Source organism: Chlorocebus sabaeus, chromosome 24 (genome assembly GCF_047675955.1).
Source record: "Chlorocebus sabaeus isolate Y175 chromosome 24, mChlSab1.0.hap1, whole genome shotgun sequence".
Classification (NCBI taxonomy): Eukaryota; Metazoa; Chordata; class Mammalia; order Primates; family Cercopithecidae; genus Chlorocebus; species Chlorocebus sabaeus.
Window position 1 is genome coordinate 29,335,383 of NC_132927.1, and position 19,475 is coordinate 29,354,857.

Genomic DNA, 19,475 nt, shown 5'->3' on the forward strand with positions numbered 1-19,475 from the left:
GATTAGCAATGACTGCTATAATTAGGTAGGTTCAGAAACTCAGAAGTGAATTTTTTTTTTTTTTTTTTTTTTTTTTTTTTTTTTGAGACGGAGTCTGTCTCTGTCGCCCAGGCTGGAGTGCAGTGGCCGGATCTCAGCTCACTGCAAGCTCCACCTCCCGGGTTTACGCCATTCTCCTGCCTCAGCCTCCCGAGTAGCTGGGACTACAGGCACCGCCATCACGCCCGGCTAGTTTTTTGTATTTTTTAGTAGAGATGGGGTTTCACCGTGTTAGCCAGGATGGTCTCGATCTCCTGACCTCGTGATCCGCCCGTCTCGGCCTCCCAAAGTGCTGGGATTACAGGCTTGAGCCACCGCGCCCGGCCCAGAAGTGATTTCAAGTGTATCTTTTGAACCTAAGATTTATCTAATACAGCTGCATCATGATTTCCTAGCGTTATTTTTAAAGGAATAAGATTTAACACGTGAAGAGATCTAATGGTTTATAAATTCTACTTTTAATTCACAATGATTTCTCAGCTTTAAATGCCAATGGGGTCATACTGGGATAAAATAAAGGCATTAGAAAATTCCAAGCCTCTGAATAAGCAGTTGTCTACACTGCTTCAACATTAAGTGGAGGTAGGGTGGTGGTGGGGTAATCTATCTCTCCACCCATTCATTTCTCCAAAGTAAATGAAGTACTAGTATGTGAGGAAATATCTAAAAAGTACTGAAGTATAAATAACAAATCCTTATATAACAAATCTCATGCCTTAGATATGATATGCTTCTATCAAAGTCACCACAGGCACTATTTAGTGGGAGATAGTAAAGCAAGCATTACATTTTGAAAAGTTCTCCCAAATGTTTCCAGCATATCCTCAAGGTTTGAGAGTCACCGTACTCCATGATTCAAATGTATTTTTGTTCCTAGGTCATTTTCTGTCTGGCTCACAAACCAGGTAGTATTAAATGTATAATAATATGCATATTTACATTAGTAAAAGATTATTAAGTAGCTTTTTCATCAGTCTTAAGTAGATAAAGCAGTTCTTAACTAGATAGGCCCATGAGAATTGCTTGTAAAATCAATAATAACAATATTAAAAATACATGCTGGGGCCATATCCCCAGATTTCTGCAGTAGCTCAGGGCTCCAGCAGCTTATTTTATAGAAGTTCTGTAGGCAATTCTGATTCCAGCTTTTTTTTTTTTTTTTTTTTTGAGACGGAGTCTTGCTCTGTCGCCCAGGCTGGAGAGTGCAGTGGCGCGATCTCAGCTCACTGCAACCTCCGCCTCCCAGGTTCAAGCAATTCCCCTGCCTCAGCCTTCTGAGTAGCTGGGATTGCGGGTGCCTGCCACCACACCCAGCTAAGTTTTTGTATTTTTAGTAGAGATGGGGTTTCACAGTATTAGCCAGGATGGTCTCGATCTCCTGACCTAATGATCAGCCAGCCTCGGCCTCCCAAAGTGCTGGGATTACAGGTGTAAGCCACTGCACCCAGCCTCGAGCTTCTTGATAATCACTAGCTTAGGGAAGGGAGAGAATGAAGGGTAAGAAGAATGACTTCTTATTTTTCTAATGGTAGGTAGTTCCATATTGGAAGTGGGTAGCCATTGGCTGCATATGAAGTGTGAATAAGTGGTTTTCATTTCATTACAACAATAACGAAGTAAACCTAACTCTCCACATTAAGATACTGATTATTTCATTGACATGAGAATTTAGGACTTACTGATTTACTGTATGCCTTGTCTCAAGAAGTAATGAATAGATTTAGAAATCTGTATAAGATTTCTAAATGTGTAAGAGTGGGGCTGGAGAAGAGAATAAATAATTAAACAGAATTTATATCAAAATAAAACATACCCAGAGGACTGTGAGACATGAAAACTTTAAAATGGCCATACCAAAATACTATACTAATTTATGCTCAATTTTACATTTCAATCAGGATAAGCTAGCATTTATGAGGCACTACGCAAAGCAGTGCTCTAGAACCTCTATAACAGAATATACAGAAATGAATTGACAGGGGCTCACTGTCACCCAGGCTGGAATGAAGTAGTGTTAGTGTGATCACAGCTCACTGCAGCCTCGACTTCCTGGGCTCAGGCAATCTTCTGGCCTCAGCCTCCCAAAATACTGGGAATGCAGGCCTGAGCCACTACCCCCAGTCACAGCAATGAAATTTAATGTTTATTATAATTAGCATGTTACCAAACAGAAGACAAATCTAGTCTAATCTATACAGGCTATATAAATACTATACATATAAAAAAGCATGAGGGTGAGGAATTGAGAAACTGAGATAAAGAAGGGTTCTCAGAGAAGATAAAGCTTTCTGGTTAAAAAAGCATATTGAATATGCGCATTTATTTTCACTCCTTTTTAAAAACACATAAACAATAAATAAAACATAAACCTATAAGGACCCCCAAAATGGAAGAAAATATTGAATAATAAATCTCAGAAAAGTTTTGGGAGGCAGAAGTCAGATGGAACAGTAACTTTGTAAACTGGATAAATATAAAACCAAGGTGTTTGTAGAAGGAGGTACCAATGGGAAACACCCTGATTCACTGTTCTAATCTTCAAACCGAGGCACAGAAAACAGACAGACTACCTGAAAAAATTTAGTCCGCCCCAACATCCCTTTCCTGTTCCATTACTGAATTAAACTCAGGTAACCTACTCCACAGACACACACCCTTTAGGATCCTTTACAAGCAGAACCTGAATAGCCCTAGGGAAAAGATCTTTTAGATACTGATGTTTGAAAAAGCTTGCTCAATTTGTCTAAATACCTTACAGAGGGATGATGAGCTAAAATCCATACAATATAGAGCTTCCTATAAGGCAATGATAATGCCCCAGGCAGGCGTGGCTCCTGCCTGTAATCTCAGCACTTTGGGAGGCTGAGGTGGGCAGATCATGAGGTCAGGAGAGGGAGACAATCCTGGCTAACATGGTGAAACCCCGTTTCTACTAAAGATACAAAAAAAAAAAAAAAAAAAATTTAGCTGGGTGTGGTGCCGGGCGCCTGTAGTCCCAGCTACTCAGGAGGCTGAGGCAGGAGAACGGCATGAACCCGGGAGGTAGAGCTTGCAGTGAGCCGAGATTGCGCCACTGCACTCCAGCCTGGGTGACAGAGCGAGACTCCGTCTGAAAAAAAAGTGCCCCAGCATTAAACATATGAACAGACAGCCAATGATTACTAGACACTTGAGAAAGGCTTCTGTGGTGGGCAGAATACTAAAGGTTTAAGATCCCTACCCATGGTTACACAAGCACCAATCTAGGTACTGCTGTGAGGAGTTTTTGCAAATGATTTAAGATTACTTATCAACTCATTTTAGGGAGATTATCCTGGGTTATCTGGGTGAACCCAATGAAATGACATGAGGCCTCAGGAACAGAAGAGGCAGCCAGAAGAGAGATGAGACAGGAGTGGTCAGATAAATTCCAAGAGAAGACCTTGACTTGCTGTTACTGGCTTTGAAGACAGAGGAAGGGGGCCTCGAGCAATGTGGAGAGCCTTTGGGAGTTGAGAATGACCCCTGGCAGACAAGCCAGAGGGAACCTTAGTCTTACAATCACACAGAACCAAATTCTACCATGCAAAATTCATTATCAGAGCCCCCAGGAAGGAATGCAGCCCTGCTGACACCTTAACTTCAGCCACTCAAGAGTCTACAGAGGACATGAGTGAGCCACTGTGTATACATACACCTTTAACCTACAGCGACTGTGAGATAAATTCGTGCTGTTTCGGCCTGCTAAACTTATGGTAATTTGTTATGGCAGCAATGCAACACTAACAAACCTTCCAACAGGAAAGACAAGAGACCAAACAAAAAGAAAAATAACTTATGAGAAACAGACACGACGCAGACTACAGAGAACAAAACACAACATGCTTAATGAAGAGGCTGAGAAAAAGACAATGACATCTAGAAGAGATAAACAGGATAATATAAAAAACAATGAGACGTGGTGTTCACACCTGTAATCCCAGCACTTTGGGAGGCCGAGGTGGGTGGATCACCTGAGGTCAGGAGTTCAAGACCAGCCTGGCCAACCTGGTGAAACCCTGTCTCTACTAAAAATACAAAAAATTAGCTGAGCGTGGTGGAGTGCGCCTGTAGTCCCAGTTATTCAGGAGGCTGAGGCAGGAAAATTGCTTGAACCCAGGAGGCGGAGGTTGCAGTGAACCCAGATCGCACCACTGCATTCCAGCCTGGGCAACAACAGCAAAACTCTGTCTCAAAAAAAAAAAGAGATTAAGAAAGAGACTTTAGATATTAACAATGGAGGGGGAAGGGTCCTTTCCATTTATTTTCACTATTCTGTTGAAGTACAACTTATATAAAGTCCACAAATCTTAAATATATTTAAGAATACCTGTGTAACAAACATCCAGATAGAAATACAAAACACTGAAAACTGGCCAGGCACAGTGGCTCATGCTTGTAATCCCAGCACTTTAGGAGGCTGAGGCGGGTGGATTACCCAAAGTCAGGAGTTCGAGACCAGCCTAGGCAACATGGTGAAACCCTGTCTCTATTAAAAATACAAAAACTAGCCAGGCATGGTTATGAGTGCCTGTAATCCCAGCTACTTGGGAGGCTGAGGCAGGAGAATCACTTGAACCCAGGAGATGGAGGTTGCAGTGAGCTGAGGTCACACCACTGTACTCTAGCCTGGGTGGCAGAGTAAGACTCTGTCTCAAAAACAACAACAACAACAAACAAAAAAACCCAAAAAACAAAAACCCAAAACACTGAAAATTAAAATGTGATAGTCACCAAAAAAAAAAAAAAAAGGTCAAGCAAGTGGATCCATCCAAGAACAATGTCTAACAGTAACAGAGAGAACAGAGAAAACAAAGAGGAGGAAATTATCAAGGAAATAATATTATGAAACAACTCCCCATAAATACAAGCAATATCCCCTAGTCAGAAGTCTCCAGCACAATGAATGAAAATAAAACCCTAACCAGGCAGGGCATGTTGTTACAAAATTTCAAAATGGCAGGGAAAAGAGCAGATCCCAAAAGTTTCCAGTGAGAAAAGGCAGTCTACAAAAAAGATTAAAAATAAAACTCAAGCTTTTTTTGCTGCGTCTACTGCAAGAATGAAGACCATTCTCAGCAATCAGACTGTCGACATTCCAGAAAATGCTGACATTACTCTGAAGGGACGCACAGTTATCATGAAGGGCCCCAGAGGAACCCTGGGGAGGGACTTCAATCACATCAATGTAGAACTCAGTCTTCTTGGAAAGAAAAAAAAGAGGCTTCGGGTTGACAAATGGTGGGGTAACAGAAAGGAACTGGCTACCGTTCGGACTATTTGTAGTCATGTACAGAACATGATCAAGGGTGTTACACTGGGCTTCCGTTACAAGATGAGGTCTGTGTGTGCTCACTTCCCCATCAACGTCGTTATCCAGGAGAATGGGTCTCTTGTGGAAATCCGAAATTTCTTGGGTGAAAAATACATCCTCAGGGTTTGGATGAGACCAGGTATTGCTTGTTCGGTATCTCAAGCCCAGAAAGATGAATTAATCTTTGAGGGAAATGACATTAAGCTTGTTTCAAATTCAGCGGCTTTGATTCAGCAAGTCACAACAGTTCGGATATCAGGAAATTTTTGGATGGTATCTATGTCTCTGAAAAAGGAACTGTTCAGTAGGCTGATGAATAAGATCTAAGAGTTATCCAGCTACAGAAAGAAGATATCAGATGACTCCTAAGACCTACTTGTCATATTTAAATGATGCAATAAAAGACCTGTTGATTTGGAAAAAATAAAAAATAAAACAAACAAACAAACTCAAGAACATTATTAGGAGGCCAGGCATGGTGGTCATGCCTGTAATCTCAGCACTTTGGGAGATGAAGGTGGGAGGGCTGCTTGGGGTCAGGAGCTCAAGACAAGTCTAGGCAACATAGTGATACCCCGTCTTTACAAAAAATTAAAAGATTACGCAGGCATGGTGGTACACGCCTGTAGTCCCAGCTACTTGAGAAGCTGAAGCAGGAAGATTGCTTGAGCCCAGGAGTTAGAGATTAGAGTGAGCTGTGATTGTGCCACTGCAGTCCAGCCTGGGCAACAGAGCAGGACCCTGTCTCTTAAGGAAAAAAAAAAAAAAGAAAAAAAAAAGAAAACTATCAGGACTATTAATAGCAACATTGGAAGCCAAAAGATAATTTAACAATGACTTCCAAATTCTGAGGGAAAAATAATTTTTGATCCAACAATTCTATTAAAGGGCAGAATAAAGACAAACACAGTATCTCAAAAATTTACATCCCATTTACCTTTTTCTTACTATCCTGATGGAGAATTCCACCAACATGAGAGAGCAAATTAACACTGAGGAAAACTCAAAAGATAAAATACAAGAGAGAAGAGAAGATAATGCTGAAGGTAAGTCCTAGGGCTGTGACTTTCCACCTTGGCCAAGAAAATATCCACCCCAGAGTGCAAGAGGATGTCTAGGAAGAAAAAAAGAAAAGTGGGGAGATTGACTATAATCTGAAAATGTATTTGATCATGTTGAAAATTAAGGAGAATAACAGAAAGTAAACAAATCAGCAACCGATACATGTTGCAAAAGCAGCAAATAGTAAAAAGACATAGGACACTCTGGGAAGCAAAGATGGGAAACCTGCTTGAGACCCCAGGAGTTAGAAACCAGCCTGGCGCCTGAAATCCCAGCACTTTGGGAGGCCGAGGTGGGTGGATCACCTGCAGTCAGGAGTTTGAGACCAGCCTGGCCAACATAGTGAAACCCCATCTCTACTAAAAATACAAAAACTAAGTTGGGCACAGTGGCTCATGCCTGTAATCTCAGCACTTTGGGAGGCCAAGGTAGGCAGATCACCTAAGGTCAGGAGTTCAAGACCAGCCTGGCCAACGTGGTGAAACCCCACATCCACTAAAAATAAAAACATTAGCTGGGCATGGTGGCACGTACCTATAATCCCAGCTACTAAAGAGGCTGAGACAGGAGAATTGCTTGAAGCTGGGAGGTGGAGGTTGCAGTGAGCCAAGATCGCGCCATCACACTCCAGCCTGGGTGACAGATAAAGACTCTGTCTCAGAAAAAAACACACAAAAAAACAAAAATTAGCCAGGCATGGTGGCATGTGCCTGTAATCCCAGCTACTCGGCAGGCTGAGGAATAAGAATCTCTTGAACCCAGGAGGTGGAGGTTGCAGTGAGCCGAGACTGCACCACTGCACTCTAGCCTAGGTGACAGAGCAGGACTCTTCCTAAAAAGAAAAGAAAAGAAAAGAAAAGAAAAGAAAAGAAAAGAAAAGAAAAGAAAAGAAAAGAAAAGAAAAGAAAAGAAAAGAAAAGAGCCTGGGAAATATGGTGAGACCCCATCTCTAAAAGGAGGAGAAAAAAAAAGGCATACGAGATAGGAAAGGTAAAAATACACATTTTGGCTCAGAAAGTAAAAATGTCTGCTTTGTTAATGTCAACAATGACAGTGATTCAGCCAAAAATTATAACAGTTATAATAAAGAAGAAAGGGTTGAGGCCAGGTGAGGTGGCTCATGCCTGCAATCCCCAGCACTTTGGGAGGCCAGGGCAGGTGGATCACTTGAGATCAGGTGTTCAAGACCAGCCTGACCAACATGGTGAAACCTTGCCTCTACTAAAAATACAAAATTAGCTGGGTGTAGTGGAGTGCGCTTGTAATCCCAGCTACTCAGGAGGTTGAGGCAGGAGAATCGCTTGAACCAGGAAGGTGGAAGTTTCAGTGAGCCGAGATTGCGCTACTGCACTCCAGCCTGGGGGACAGAGCGAGACTTAATCTCAAAAAAAAAAAAAAAAAAAAAAGGGATTGAGTAGAAAAACATCAACAGATATCTAAAATTGATAAGAAGTAACAGTATAAGCACATATTTAGAATTATGAAAATAAAAGCCAGAAACAGTAAAATAGTAGAAAGTGGTAGAGAATGCAACCAGGCACTGGGGAGAAATCAGGCAGGAAAGTAGTTTCATGGTACAAGCCTTTTTTACTTTAATTCTGCATTTATTGCTTTGATTAAAAAATAATTTTAAAAAATCTTTCTGCTTACTGAATAAAGAATGCATTGGAAAGAACAAGAATGGATAAAGGAGACTGTTTAGGAGGCTCCTGGAGCAGGAAGAGGTGGTGGCTGGAATACGGGAGGAGTGGAGGGTGGAGATGGAGAGACGTGGAAAGACTGAAGACATACCCTCGAGGCAAAACAAACATTTGGAGGTGATAATGAGATGTGTAGGTGAGGAAGAGGGCAATGCTAAGGATGACTCCCATGTGTCTGGTATGCGTACCTGGGATGGAGGAGCCTTTTACTACTATGGTGATTGCTTGGGGGAAGGCAGACAAGAGGGAGGAGGGAGCACAGAGATTTGGAAAGGAATACCATGAGTTCAGCCTTGAGTGTGTTTCAGTTTAAAATTTTGGTTAAAGAAATGGTTTTGTTATTATACGTAATGCTTCAATGAGCATATGATGGCTTTCTAAGAAAGATGCAAGGCTAGAAGAATATCTAGGAAGAATTAAGAATGGAGGATTTCAAGTAAGTTGGGGTAACAGGAACTTGATTTACTCTCCTGTTTTATTTAAACAATAAGAAATAAAGGAAAAGAAAAACACTTTCAGACATTAGGCAACAAGATGCACAAAAGAAAGACTAAAAGGCTGAACTGAGTGCACCAGCTTACTGCCTATGGGCAGGGGAGGGGCGCACGGGCCCTGGTCTTGCAGAGTTGAGAGATCTGGAATGGCATTCAGGTATGACAAGGTGGCTGGAACGTGTGGGGCAGGGGACAGGAGAGAAGGGAGCTCCACGGAGAGTGCTCTGGAGGTCTGCAGAGGTGTTTCCTGGAGTCCCGCTGAATCCTATTTGTGCATTTGTTAAGAGGAAACTACAGACTGCAGAAAGAACCAACGGCTAAAAGAGTTAATGTTCCCATCAAGGAGAGCAGAAAGACCTCTACACAGAGTACTGAGAACCACCCTTAGAAGACTATGACCTCAGTAATGAGGCTAAATTAGTCCTAAGGCTAATGTTGCCTCTGGTCTACCCTAATAAAGCTTCAAAGCAAAAGGATCCAACTAATTCCAAGTAATTTGGTGACCAGAAAAAAAAGTCAAGACTACTCAATACAAAAAAATCCAGCCACTATGACGCATAATGACACACAGCCAGGAGTAAAGAGTGGGGGCGGGGAAGCACAAATCACTCAGATGACAGATAAAAAATACTGAAATAGCTATATAAAGATATTCCATGTTTAAGACTCTAGAAGAAAACAAACATAATAAAGAAAAAAATGAAAAATCTATATAAAAATGAAGCCAAAATCAAACTTCTAGTGATGAAAAATACATCTCAAATGAAAAAGGCACTGGATGGGATTAACAGCAGATTAGCAGCAGAAAGATCAATAGACTCGAAGATATAAATAAACCTTAAAAACATGATTTCAGGACACATCATAATCAAATTGCTGATAACCAGGGTAAAGATAAAATCTTCCAAGGCAGACACAAAACACAGAGGAACAATAATAGACTTCTCTGAAATTATGCAAACCAGAAGACAACTGAGGGACATCAATTATTGGGAGGTGAGGGGAAGTTTAGAATTCTTCTCCCAGCTGCAGTATCTTTCAAAAATGAAGGCAAAATCAAAACTTTTTTTTTTTTTTGGAGACAGGGTCTAACTCGGTTGCCCAATTTGGGGTGCAGTGACACAATCTCAACTCACTACAACATTTGCCTTCCAGGCTCAAGCGACCCTCCCTGCTTAACCTCCCGAGCAGCTGGAACTACAGGTGCATGCCACCATGCCCAGCTAAGTTTTTGGTATTTTTTGGAGATGGGGTTTCGCCATGTTGCCCAGGCTGGTCTCGAACTCCTGGGCTCAAGTGATCTTTGGCCTCCCAAAGTGCTGGGACTACATGTAGGCATGAGCCACTGTGCCTGGACCAAATCAAAACTTTTATAAACAAAAGGTCAAAACTTCATCACCAGTAGACTTGCACTATAAAAAGACAGGCATATGAAGTTCTTCAGGTAGAAGAAAAGGGAGACCACATGGAAAGGATACTTATAAAGAGCACTGAAAAACGGGAAATATGTGATATGAAAGACCATTTTGCTCATTTTTAAATACTTTACTGCTTTGGGGGAAAATAACATTGTAGGGTTTAGCATATATAGGAGTAAAATACATGACACAAAAAGGACAGGAAGGAAGAAATGAAACTAAACTGCTGTAAGGTTATTATACTGTGTGTGAAGTAGTATATTATTTGAAGGTAGACTGTGAATAAGTTAAAGTCATATACTGTACACCCTAGAGCAACCACTAAAATGGCAAAATGAAGGTCGTAATAGCTAGTAATTCACAAGTGGAGATCAATGTAATCAAAACACCTCCCCCCCAAAAAAAAACCCCACCAAAAACCTCTTAATCTACTAGAAAGGAAGGAAACAGAAAAGAAATGGGATAACAGAGATCACAAATTGGTCTTCACCAAAATGAAAACTTTTGCTCTTAGAAAACACTGTTAATGAAATGGTAAGCCACAGATTGTGAGAAAATATTTGCAAAACATATCCAAAAAATTTCCATATCTGGGATATGCAAAGAATGCTTACAACACAATCAGATGACAGCCTAATTTAAAAGACAGGCAGGCGAAGGATTCAAACAGACACCTCACCATTATATGGGTGGCAACTAAGCACATGAATAGATGCTCAACAACATTAGTCACTAGGGTAATGTGAATTAAAGCCACAAGGAGATAGGCTCTGACACCTGCTAGAATATCCCAAACTGAAAAATGTTTCAAGGAACAGAGCAACTGAAACTCTAAAGTACTGCCAGGCAGAATGCAAAATAGTACAGTCACTTTGGAAAAGAATTTGTCTATTTATTACAAGGTGAAACATCCACTTATCATATGACCCAGAAACCTACTCATAGCTTTTACTGCTCTTGAGTAAATACCTATGTTCACAAAGACCTGTAAGTGAATGGTCACAGAAGCTTTTTAAAAAATTAAAAGCCCCAGCCCTTCCACTGGTGAATGGATAAACAAATTATGGTATATCCATACAACAAAGTACTATTCAGTAACAAAATGGCGTTGATAACACACAATAATATGGATGAAGGTCAGAAGCATTATGCTAAGTAGAAAAAGCCATACAGAAAAGACCAAATACTGTAGGATTCCATTTATATGACATTTTAGAAAAGGCAAGACTATAGTGGTAGAAGGCAGATAAGTGGTTGGCAGAGGTCAGAAGGGTAAAGAGGATTGCCAGCAGAGGGGCATGAGGGGACTATCCTATATCTTGCTGGTGGTCCATTAGTCAAAATGCACTGAATTTTGCCATTACTATTATTTTACCTTAAATTATACCTTAAGAAAACTGATCAAAAGGATAAATAAAATTAAAGGACACAGCTTATAAGGTGTCCCTTGGGTCCTCTCCTTAATAAAAATTTCATTTTTTATTTCTTTAAACTCCTGGCTCTATTGCTCAGTTCGACTGACTAGATACTAAAAAGGGCATTTGGCAGGTCTGCTGATCGGCTAACTGACTTGCCATTTCTCAGCCCTCTTGCTTGCGGTTAGTATAAGGAAACTGGAAAAGTTAAGTGATATTCATGTTTTCCCAGTCTCCCTTGCAGCTAAGGGCAGTCATATGACCTAAGGTGGGCCAGTAGCATGTGAGGGGGGCTTCCGGGATGTTTTGCTTTGCTGTTAGGACACAGGTGTGGAAGAGAGAGAGGTGGATACTCCACCTCCTGAATGCAGCTATAGGTTGAGCACCCCTAACCTGACTAAAATGCTCCAATGAGCATTTCCGTTGAATGTCACACTGGCAGTCATAAAGTTTCGAATTTTGGAGCATTTCAAATTTCAGATGAGGGCTACTCAATCCATGTATGCCTGGAGCTCTAGGAAGCATCTTACAATCATGAGGCCAACCTGACATGCTGAGGGGTGAGGAACTGAGGGATGGAAAGAGTTTGTCCTTGAAGACACAACTGAACAATGAATCCAGTTCCAGCAACCACTTCATTTTCTCAAGTAACTTCTTCTGTGAAAAAGAAGGCTCTTAATAGTTTAACGCACTGTTAAATCTAGATTTCTGGCCGGGCATGATGGCTAACGCCTGTAATCCCAGCACTTTGGGAGGCTGAGGCAGGTGGATCACTTGAGGTCAGGAGTCCAGGACCAGCCTGGCCAACATGGCGAAATTCCACCTCTGCTAAAAATACAAAAATTAGCCTGGTGTGGTGGTGGGCACCTGTAATCCCAGCTACTCAGGAGGCTGTGGCAGAATTGCTTGAACCTGGGAGGTGGAGGCTGCAGTACAAAAAAGCAGCTTAAGTGACTTGCTTCATTTTTATTTAAAAATCCCCTCATGCCTGTAATCCCAGCACTTGGGGAGGCCAAGGTGGGCAGATCGTGAGGTCAAGGGATCGAGACCATCCTGGCAAACACAGTGAAACCCTGTCTCTACTAAAAATACAAAAATTAGCTGGGTGTGGTGGCGCACGCCTGTAGTCCTAGCTACCTGGGAGGCTGAGGCAGGAGAACTGCTTAAGCCCAGGAGGCAGTGATTGCAGTGAGCCGAGATTGCACCACTGTACTCCAGCCTGGCAACAGAGAAAGACTCCATCTCAAAAAAAAAAAAAAAGGGCCAGGTGCGGGGGCTCACGCCTGTAATCCCAACACTTTGCGAGGCTGAGGCGGGCGGATCACGAGGTCAGGAGATTGAGACCATCCTGGCTAACACAGTGAAACCCTGTCTCTATTAAAGATACAAAAAATTAGCCGGGCATGGTGGTGGGCGTCTGCAACCCCAGCTACTTGGGAGGCTGAGGCAGTAGAATGGTGTGAACTCGGGAGGCAGAGCTTGCAGTGAGCCGAGATTGCGCCACTGCACTCCAGCCTGGGTGACGGAGCAAGACTCTGTCTAAAAAAAAAAAAAAAAAAATCCAATCTTTATTGTTACCACTAAGACAAACCTTTTGTACAGAGTTCTTACATACAGCTTATTTACCTAAACCACTTTAATAATTACAAAAAATGTTAAAGCCCAACTGGGCTTCAGTCAGTCTGAGTTCTATTCCACTAGCATTTTGTGCTTCTCTATCCCTATCAGACAGATTCTTCTTCACAAGGCTAGAACAGAAAGAGAAAAAACAGGAATGAATTAGCATGTATCTAATGCAGAAAGACCCAAATGACATGTCCTATTGATAATATAAAATGCTCACAAGCTCTAAACACAAAATATGTTCTTTTATAGTAGTTCTCTGTCGATTGTCAGATTTTGGGAGAAAAAGTTTCATTTCCTCTCAATAAGGCTCTTCATTTGTGAAGCCTGCGTGCCAGAATACATTACATTAAAAAAAAGACTTTCTTTGCCAACAGTCTTTCTGTCCAAAAGAAAAGGAAAATGCAACAAAAACTTCATTTAATTATTACACAGAAGCACTGATCTGAAAGTACGTTTTTGGAAGAAAAAAATTATTATACAGAAGCATTTTCTCAAGAGTTAAATTATAAAAGATAATTTTTACCAAATTAAAAGCTTGGAAATGTCAGTGTTCAGCAAAAGTAGGTATTTCCCTTTAAATGGTGTTCTGTTGGTCTTGCATCACTCTCCTTTTTCAGTGGTTGGCACACCCTTCACATTTACTTGGTGATCTTAGGTAACAATGTATTTTGGTAGCAATGGAAATGTCCTCATCTTTCTTAGTTTTAATTCTACTGCTCATACAGTAAGTAAGCAAAAGCCACAAAAGTAGACACAAGAGAGTTAAATTAATTAAGTCACAATGACCACTACTTAGTGACTTCATTTTAATTTGGGGGAAATATTTAATAACGGGTTGAAAATTAAGTAATCTAAAATAATTAATAGAAAGAAACCCTAATTATTCCTGGGAAGAGGTATACACTGTCACTTCAGTGTTTCAGTTTCAGTGGTGAAAAAAAAAATAAACCGCTAGAGTAATGTTTCCCACAATGTAATTCGGGGGTTGGCAAACTTTTTCCATAAAGATAGTAAATATTTTAGGGTATGCAGCTCTACTCAACACTGCTGCTGTAACGCAAAAGCAACCACAGACAATACCTAAGCCAATGAATGTAGCTGTATTCCAACATAACTTTATTTATGAACATGGGAATTTGAATTTTTATAATTCTCACAGCATAAAAAATATTATTTTAATTTTTCTTAACCATTAAAAAAATGTAAAAGCCTAATGATAATTAGTTCCTGAGCTACACAAAAGCAGGCTGCAGACCAGAGTTTGCCAACACAATTTAATCACTTGGCAAATCAACTACCCTTCCCTCTTTCTTAACACACATATGAAAATTTTATAGACTTCCAAGGAATATTTTATAGCAATAACAGTGTTAAATTATGTATTAAATATGCATTTATTAAATATATATTACATTATTATCTAAGGCCAATTAGCTGTTTTCTTATTTATTTCTGTAGCCAAACCTCAACTGTATAACTATTTGACTGGATCTTTACGCCCTAGTTTTTCTCCCGGTTTCCTCCAAATGGGGACCCCATCTTAGGAACCCTGCTCTGTGATACTGACCCCAACCCTACCCCCAATTCTTCATGATGTTAAGCAGACTGCAGCATAGAGCCTGCTATCAGATAACCCTCTTCCCTGTTGTGCTGCCAGCATGTGAAGACATCTATATACGCACGCATGTCAAGTACTTGGACTCTCACCGAACACTGTGATCATCTAAATTTTATGTATCTCCTAGATTTCTGAAATCTGTGTCCTTGGTATCTGCTCTTTCATGTAAACATGACTAGTCTGTAAAGCACAATCCCTTTTGTTTTGGACAATTTCATAATCAAGTGCCTTAGTTCTTGGAGTATTCTCTAATATATCCACAAATAAAATTACCACTCATTAAGACCCTCTCTTTTCTGTAGAAAAGACTTTAGTCTTATAACTTATCAAAATCTTATGTAAATTTCTACCCATTAATACTGATAGTGCACAAACCCTTAACAGCTGTTAAGACTGTTTAGAGGAAATATAATGTAACTACCCAATGCAGCAGAAATTCCCTGAACATCCTGTAACAGATCACTACTTTTTTTTGAGACAGAGTCTTACTTTGTTGCCCAGGCTGGAGAGCAGTGGCATGATCTTGGCTCACTGCGACCTCCACCTCCCGGGTTCAAGTGATTCTCTTGCCTCGGCCTCTCAAGTAGCTGGGACCACATGTGCCACCACGTCCGGCTACTTTTTGTATTTTTAGTAGAGACGGGGTTTCACCATGTTGGCCAAGCTGGTCTTGAACTCCTGGCCTCAAGTGATCTGCTTGCCTCGGCCTCCCAAAGTGCTGGGATTATAGGTGTGAGCCACCATGCCAGGTCATAGATCCTGACTTTCCATTCGATCCCAGTGATAGGATTAACTGATCCTTATTTCTTTATTCCATCATTTTTTCCTCTTATTCATTCAATTAATGTTCTCTAAGGCCATGCCCTATGCTGAGAATACAAAGATGGAAAGGCATGTTTCTGACTTTAGAAGTTTACATTCTAGAGAAAAACAAAAACATAAAAAGCTAAAAGTGGTTTTGATCCTTGAATGAAAAATAGCTTTCTTGTTTATACAAATATTACATATTAAATTGTTAAAAACAGCAACAACAAATGATTGTAAAAGTATAAGAAAACAATTGGAGATAAAAAGCACATACTTGATATATCACCCTGAGATAACCTCTGTCAACATTCTAGTGAAATACTTCCAAGTATATCTCTAGGTGAATATTTAAACATAAATGGGATAATGTAGATATGCTTACTATATAGTATCTTTTTGTAATCTAAATTTCAAACATTGCAAACGCAAAATTCTAACACTATGAGATCCCCCAGGAGTAAATGGGCCAATATACTCAATGCATGGATGAGTGCTCTCACTGGATATGGCTTCTCTGTCCTTAGAAGCTGGATGTTGCGGCCATGTATGCCACTAGAATGAGGTATTTGCCATCCTGGCTTGAGTCACGAGTTCCTGACTCAAAGTTCTAGGAGATATTTCTGATGTGCATGTAACCTAGACCTGGCCAACTGCCTGCACTCTATCTATGAGGAGGGTTGGGAAACAACTATCCGGACTTTATGGTTTCTCTAGGAGGGAGGTGGGCTTTGTCTCACACAACTCATAAGGTACATTTCCAAAACACAGATCCAGAAGTTCAGATGCCACGCAGCCAAAAACAGTAGTAGTAGTAGTAGGAGGAGGAGGAGGAGGAGGAGGAGGAGGAGGAGGAGGAGGAGGAGTAATAATAATGGAAGACCAACCACCCACTACAGATATATTTAGGAAGGTGGAGCAATATTAGTGTAACAACCTGAAAATCTTCTCAACATCTAACTTCATTCTATACAGCAGAGAGTGGAATGAAGAATGAACACATAAAACATTTCATAGGAAAAAATCTATGAGATTTGATGACAGCATGAGGCCAGTGAAGATAGGCAAAATGAAGTAAGGTATAAGGAGCTCTAGATTCTTGTCACAGAGAGTGACAAGAACCGCTTAGGTGACAAGAACCACTTAGGTGGGTTCTTGTCACTCTCTGTGTGATCTTGGTCAAGTCACTCCCTAAGCTCCATTTGGTTACATGCATTCTTGAGTTAAAGGCACTAACAATTAAAACAAAAAACAGGCTAGGTGTGGTGGGGCTCCTGCCTGTAATCCTACCACTTTGGGAGGCAGAGGCAGGTGGGCTGCTTGAGCACAGAAGTTAAAGACCAGCCTGGGTAACACAGCAAGACCCTGTCTCTACAAAAAAAATACGAAAATTAGCCAGGCATGGAGGTGCATGCCTGTGGTCCCAGCAACTTGGGAGGCTGAGGCAGGAGGATTGCTTGAGCCCAGGAGGTCAAGGATGCAATGAGCTGTGTTCATACCACTGCACTCCAGCCTGGGTGACAGAGCAAGACACTATCTCAAAAAGCAAAAAACAAAACAAAACAAAACAGGAAAAGATCTCCCCCCAAACAACAACCAATATTAAACTCAATGTCAAATGTTAAAAGCATTTCCATTTAAGTCAGGAACAACACAACAATAGTCATCATTACTGCTATTATGCAATACTGTGCTAGAGGTTTAATCTAATACCATAAGATAAATAAGATGTATAAAAATGGGAAAGGAAGAGAGAAAAGTTATTATTTAGAAGAGATATGATTGTTTACATAGAAAATCCAAGAGAAGGCCAGGCGTGGTGGCTCATGCCTGCAACCCCAGCACTTTGGGAGGCCGAGGCAGGAGGATCCTGAGGTCGAAAGTTCCAGACCAGCCTGGCCAATATGGCAAAACCCCGTCTCTACTAAAAATACAAAAATTAGCCAAGTATGGTGGTGCGCAACTGTAGTCCCAGCTACTTGGGAGGCTGAGGCAGAAGAAGTAGTTGAACCCAGGAGGTGGAGGTTGCAGTGAGCCGAGATATTACCATTGCACTCCAGACTGGGTGATGGAGGGAGACTCTGTCTCAAAATAAATAAATAAATAACAAAAAATAAATAAAAAGTAAAAAATAAGCAAATCCAAGGGAATCAATAAATTATCAGAATTTATCAAAGAGTTCAGCAAGGTATCAGATATTAGATTATAAGAAAAAAATATACAGCATTCCTAATAGCAGTATCCAATTAGAAAAAGTATAAAGCTCCTGGAAGAAATCTTTTTTTAAAAAGTACAATATCTTTCTAGATAAAATGTTATTTAAGGACAAAAAAGGTAACTTCAACAAAAGGAGATTTTATTCATGAATGGAAAGACCTACATAAAATTAATGCATGCATTTCCAATCAATTACTATGGAATTTTCCGTGGAAATTAACAAACTATTTCAAATTTCACATAGAAACATTTAATTCCAAAATCAACTCACGCAATTCTGAAAAACAGCAAAGAAGGGGTACTTGCCCTACCAGATACAGAGATTTATTATGAAGCTACAGAAATTCAAACAGTGTACTATCCATGTAAGGACATATGAATGGATCGATGGAAAAGAACAGAGCATACAAAAACAGATCCACACAACATGGAATTTTGGTTTATGACAGAGCTGACATTATGCTTATGTGGAGAAATAACAGACAATTCAATAAACAGTGCTGGCTAGCATTTTCTCCTAAAATATGTTATACTACATCTCTATTTCACAAAACACACAAAAGTAAATTCTAAGTAGATAAAAGTGGTAAACGTGAAAAACAAAACTCTAAGAGTACTAGCAGAAAATACAGATACCTGTAATTCAAAATAGGAACAGCTTTTTTAAATACCCCAAAAACACAAACCAACGTTAACTTCTACATGATCAAAAAAGACAAAAATAAAAAGTAAATAAAATTAATCATGAACAAAGGTTTAAGACATTAAACAGACCAGAAGAAATTATTTGCAGCACATATTAGAATTTATAAAGAACTACAAATCAATGGTGAAAGATAAAAGAAGAATGGATGAACGGACACATGTCCACTTGAAATCCTGCATACAGATGTTTACAGCAGCTTTATTCAAAACAAAGCAACCAAGATATCCTTTGGTAAGTGAGTGGATAAATAAGCTGTGACACATCCAAAAGATGGAATATTATTTAGCACTAAAAAGAAATGAGCTGGCCTGGCGTGGTGGTTCATGCTTGTAATCCCAGCACTTTGGGAGGTGGAGGTGGGTGGATCGCCTGCGGTCAAAAGTTCGAGACCAGCCTGGCCAACATGGTGAAATCCCATCTCTACTAAAAATACAAAAATTAGCCCGGCTTGCTGGCAGACGCCTATAATGCCAGCTACTTGGGAGGTTGAGGCAGAAGAACTGCTTGAAGACGGGAGGCAGAGGTTGCAGTGAGCCAAGATCGTGCCACTGCATTCCAGCCTGGGCAACAGACGAGATTCTGTCTCAAAAAAAGAAAAAAAGAAGCAGCAGCAGCAGCAGAAAAAAAAAGAAATAAGCTATCGAGCCACAAAAAAACACGGAGGAAAGTTAAATGCCTATTATAAAGTGAAAGAAACCAATATGAAAAGGCTACATACTGTATGAGTCCAAGCATATGATATTCCGGAAAGGCAAAACTAGGTAAAAGGATCAGTGGTGGCGATGAGGAGAGAGGGATGAATAGGGAGAGCACAGAAGATTTTTTGGACAGTCAAACTATTCTGTACAATACTACAATAGTAGATACACATGAGTATATATTTTTCCGAGCCCAAAGCATGTACAACACCAGAAGTGAACCCTAACGTAAACTACTGTCACTGAGTGATAATGATACGTCAATGTAGGTGCACCAGTTATAATAAATGTACCACTCTGGTACAGATTTTGAGAGTGGGGAAGGTTGTGCATGTGTGAGGATAGA

The 19,475-nt window shown here is 40.4% G+C and overlaps 1 protein-coding gene and 1 pseudogene across 4 annotated transcripts in view; one reads left to right on the forward strand and one right to left on the reverse strand.

Moving 5' to 3' along the window:
• Positions 1 to 19,475, reverse strand: part of FERMT2 (FERM domain containing kindlin 2) — a 101,393-nt gene that overhangs the window by 42,121 nt on the left and 39,797 nt on the right. The window lies entirely within an intron of this gene.
• LOC103229001 (large ribosomal subunit protein uL6 pseudogene) lies at positions 5,089 to 5,781 on the forward strand (annotated as a pseudogene).